This window comes from Galeopterus variegatus, unplaced genomic scaffold, assembly GCF_000696425.1.
Source record: "Galeopterus variegatus unplaced genomic scaffold, G_variegatus-3.0.2 Scaffold2340, whole genome shotgun sequence".
In the NCBI taxonomy this organism is placed as follows: domain Eukaryota; kingdom Metazoa; phylum Chordata; class Mammalia; order Dermoptera; family Cynocephalidae; genus Galeopterus; species Galeopterus variegatus.
Window position 1 is genome coordinate 91876 of NW_007728451.1, and position 5192 is coordinate 97067.

Here is a 5192-nt window from a genome sequence, read left to right on the forward strand (position 1 = left end):
TTTGGGACTGGCAAGTGTGACTCAGTGGCCGAGGTTGGCTCCAGCTGAGTAAAAGGGTGGAGGATCCAGATAAGGTGGTAATTTTGAAATGGGCTCCAGCCTTCAAGAAAACTGATGGTCTTTTTTTCTCTTCACTCTTTGGTCAGCTGTACCAACTTCCCCATTTCAGGCTTTTTCAGATCTTCGGATCTTTTGATGCTTTGTCCCCAGGGAAGCCAGAAGACAGAATTGGGCTTAGGGTCTCTTGTGATCTGGGATAGCTTCCCAGGTCCCAGATGGCTCTTGAGTGAGCCATGTAGCTCCATCCCAGCTTTGAAGCCAGACACCTGTGACCCAAAACCTGCTCCCCGACTCAAGATGACCTCACACTCAGGATACCTTACTTTCTCATCTATAAAACTGAGATGACTGCAATGTCTACCTCCTAAGATTATGGCAGAATTCAAGAGTAATATTGGGTTTATATTTTTAGCACAACTCTAAATATCAAGCCTATGTAAATATCAGCTACCTTGACAAAATCACTGATGGAAGAGATGAAAGATAACGGAAAGAAATGAAAAACTGGAAAGGGGGGTTACATTTGAGGAAAGCCACAGATTCCACAAGACTTGCTGACAGTTTAGACGTGGGAGATTAGGAAAGTGATCAAAAATGCTTTTTGGAATTTTAGTCTGGATGTTAGGGCTGTGAACAAAAAAAAGAGACAACAGGAAAGAGGCAGAGCTGGGTTGGGGACTGGAGGGGGTCACCACGAGTTGGTTTTTAATAAGTTTTTTTGAGGGGACTGCGTCCAGCAGTTTGGCTTGCAGATTTGTGCTCCTGGGAGAGAGCAGGGCTACAAATAGCAATCATGAAATGATCCAGACAGCGGTAACAGGGCCACTGAAATAGTGGCTGCACTTGCCAAGTGGAGAATAAGGAGGCAAAGAGGACCGAAGATGGGATTCTGAGGGATTTCTGACATCTGGACGGTGCAAAAGAAAGAGGAGCTAGGAGTGGTTGGGAGGTGGAAGGAAAATCAACATACTGCAAAAAGCTAAGAATGAAAAGACCTATAGGACAGAGGACAAGGGGTTGTCAGGGATTCAGGGAGAGAGAAGGGTCAGATTGCAAAGGGGTAACACAGGAATTGTTCTGTATCCTGATAGTGGTGGTGATAACAAGAACCTATGTCTTCCTTTGAAAAATGTCTATTCACTCCTTTGCCCATTTTTTAATTGGGTTATTTGGTTTTTTACTGTGTAATTGCTTGAGTTCCTTGTATATTGTGGATATTAATCCCTTGTTGGATGCATAGTTAGCAAAAATTTTCTCCCACTCTGTAGGGTGTCATTTCACTGTTGATTGTTTTCTTTGCTGTGCAGAAGCTTTTTAGTTTGATACAGTCCCATTTGTTTATTTTTTTCTTTTGCTGCTTTTGCTTTTGGGCTCATGTTCATAAAGTTTGTGCCCAGACCTAGTTCCTTAAGTGTTTCACCTGTATTTTCCCTTATTAATTTTGCAGTTTCAGGTCTTATACTTAAGTCTTTAATCCATTTCGAGTTGATTTTAGTGTATGTCAGTCTTGCAGAGGGAGAGAACATACTTTGGGAAACAAAGTGGAGTTGGAGGAGAGGGGGATGGGGAGGGAGGTTGGGGATAATTGGGTGGGGGGACATGGGGTACAAATGCAACTTATGGTAATGGGCATGCTGCCAGCATGAATCTGGCCTTCACATCTTGGGCTCGAGCGGTGACAATCAGCTTTATATCTCATGAAAATTCATAACCAATATATAAATAAATAAATAAATAAGTAAATGCCAAAAAAAGAAACTATGCACGTGTACTTACAGGACTGTACACCAAAATAATGCATTTTACTATATATAAATTAAGAAATAGAAAGGAGGCCCTGTAGAAAAGTTGCTAAAAGACCAATGAATTTGACTAGCGGTCAGATGTTCCAAAGAGTAACTGTTCTTTCTCCCATCTTTAGAATTTCCCATCCCATTTTTCTTTTTCATTCTTTCTCCCACACCCATGCAGGACTCTAAGAAGTATGAGATCTGTTCTTCCTCAGACTTTAAAACAAATCTAATCCAGCTCAAATCAAGATAATTCATAAAATCATCACTTTCAGAGTCTGAAGGAAAAAGGGAGAAGAAGTTGAGAGTACCTGATTTAATCTTTCCAAGAGGGCCGGCCCGGTGGTGCACTGGATGGTGCACCGCTTGGGAAGCGCGGCGGCGCTCCCGCCCAAGGGTTCGGATCCCACATACAGACCGGTTCCCGCTCACTGGCTGAGCGAGGTGCGGGAGCAACACCGAGGGTTGCAATCCCGTTGCCGGTCCCCGGTCCAGTACGGGGGCAACACTGAGGGTTGCGATCCATTGCCGGACGCGAAAAAAGACAAAAAGGAAAAAAAAAAAAAAATCTTTCCAAGAATGTTTATCATTTCCATCTTACATTTTGTGAGGCTGTGTCTAAGAGTTAGGAGCACAGACTGAAACCAGACTGCCAGAGCTCCACACTGCTATTCTCAATAGCTCTGCAATCTCGGTCAGGTTCCTTAACTTCTCTGTGCCTCAGTTTCCTCTTCAGTGAAATGGGGATAATAAAAATACCTACTTACAGGGCTGATGTGAAGACTTAGTTAACATATGTAAAGTACTTAAAACAGTACTTAATCCATAAACATGCCATGATTTTTTAAAAATTACAAATAAGAAATCAAGTCTTAGGTATTTTAATTAATTTGCTGAAGACATATCCAGGATATGTATGTATTGGGATAGTGTTATCAAAATTTAAAATTCAAAATTCTTTCTGGCTGTCCTTAAAGTGTGTAACAGGAAGGAGGTGTGACAGAAAGCAAGAGTTTGTGTTTCAGTGTGAAAGATGGAAAGGGATAAAATAAGAAATGAATGTTTTGAAAAATAAATGACAGTAGAAATGAGTAATGAGGTAAAGGCTGTGTATGAAGCTTTTGTGAGCTCACTTGGAATTTCCATACCAAAAAAAAAAAAAAAAAGGAAGAAAGAAAGAAAGAAAAGAAGTGAGCTGCATGAGAAATCAAAAGGAAATAGGAAGAAACTTTTTTATTCATACCTGTGTCCAATTTTAGCCTGATTTTTTACTTGATACTTTTCCACGATGGCACCAGATATTAAACATGGCAGACTATTTCAGCCGAACAAAAATATCTGGTGACAGGATTTGTTTATAGCACAATTTATTTGCAGGACATAGCAAGTGTGCAGATGTCTCGACATTAGTAATCAGTTAAAGCTGTGAGATTCATATTACAATAAGCACAGCATTACTCAGCTAAAAATGATAATTTAGGGTTATATGTATGTGCATGTGCTGTATGTGAGTATAGGCTAATTATCTGTTGACAATTTAGCAGCACCACCACCTCCTTACAAAGCTGAGAACTGTTTTTCCCAGAACCCCTGTATGTTCTGGGTTAGCATTTGCCTATGAGAAAAATGTGTAAGAAACTTGGAAGGTGAAAATAAAGTGGGAGGTGTCATTTCTTGGAAGATGATGGCAGTCAGACAGGAGTTTGGAATATTTACACAAGCCCTACTTTTAGGTTGTGTCTAATGTGGCAACTTGGCAACCTCTCTATAAGTTACTAATTTATTACTATCATGCTAACAAGACATGACATCTTCTCAGGCATGCCCACAGCAGTCAGAAACTTCTGATGCTTTAGGTTGACATCCTGGAGCTTCAGTCTTACAGATTCTCCTGTTCCTCACATATTCATATAACCCCTAATTCTTGATTAAGTACCTTATTCTTGTAGTATTGATAGTGGGTCTATTTTCTTGACCTAATTCAGGCTGATACTATAACTATGTACACATATCCTAGGTCATCCAAGATAGCCCCAACTTCATTAATAAATCTCATAATCCCCTCAAGAATTCCTGGCATTCACACACTATTAGTTTGCCTAGAATAAAAATAAAAATTGAAAATACCAAATGCTGGTAAGGAGGTGGAAATAGGATATCTCTCATTCACTGCTGGTGAGAATGCAAAATGGTACAGTCACTTTGGAAGACAGTGTGGCATGCAGTCTTACCATCCAATCCATCACTTGCAGTCTTCGGTATCTACCCAATCGAGTTGAAAACTTATGCTCATACAAAAAACTTGTACACAAATGTTTTTAGCAGCTTTATTCATAATCACCAAAACCTGAAAGCAACTAAGATACCTTTCTAAAGGTGAGTGAATAAAGAAATTTTGGCATATCCATACAATGGAATATCATTCAACAATAAAAAAAGGGCTATCAAGCCACAAAAAGACACAGTAGATTTTTAATTGCATATTTCTAAGTGAAAGAAGACAGTCTAAAAAGGCTACATACTATACAACTCCAATTATATGACATTCTGGGAAAGGCAAAACCATAAAGACAGTAAAACGATCAGTGATTTCCAGGGGTTCAGGGTAGAGGGGAGGGATAAGTAGGTGAAACACAGGGAGTTTTTAGGGCGACAAAACTGTTCCGTATGACACTGTAATGGCAAATACATGACATTATGCACTTGTTAAAACCCATAGAACTTTACAACTCAATGTATACAAATTTTAAAAATCATTTAGGAGATCAAAGGATTCAAGGAAAGAATGCAGACCGTGACAAGAGAATCTAACTGTATTACATGTATAACCATATTATAAATGTATGAAACAACCTCACTGAAGTGGGTGTGGGAAAAAGTGCTGACCTAAATAACTTAGGGAATGAATGGAGTGTGTAAAACTCAAAGCAGAAGAAATTGCACATAAGCACTATACAGTAATTGATCAAGTTATTTCCCTTCCAGGTACAGGTTAACAATTCTGAGACTGCTATTCATGTATACTGGGATTAAACAATTAAGCTGATGGGGAGCGGGGGGATGACAGGAGCCATGTTTCTCACTGTTGGAGTGGGAACTCATAGAGAAGCAAGGGGAGGAGGCTGACATGACCCACGTGATAACGGATTGGAGTTGTACACATCAGCGAGGACTCCTTAATTTATTATAGGTACAGATGGCTACCTACGTAAATATTTATAAAAAAATAGCAACGAGCACACCTAGTGCCTAGATCTTGGCTTCTAATACCATGCTCCATTAAAAGTAACCAGGGCTCCTTGCAAAAATAACTGATTCTAGAGCTGGGTCAGGAAATATGTG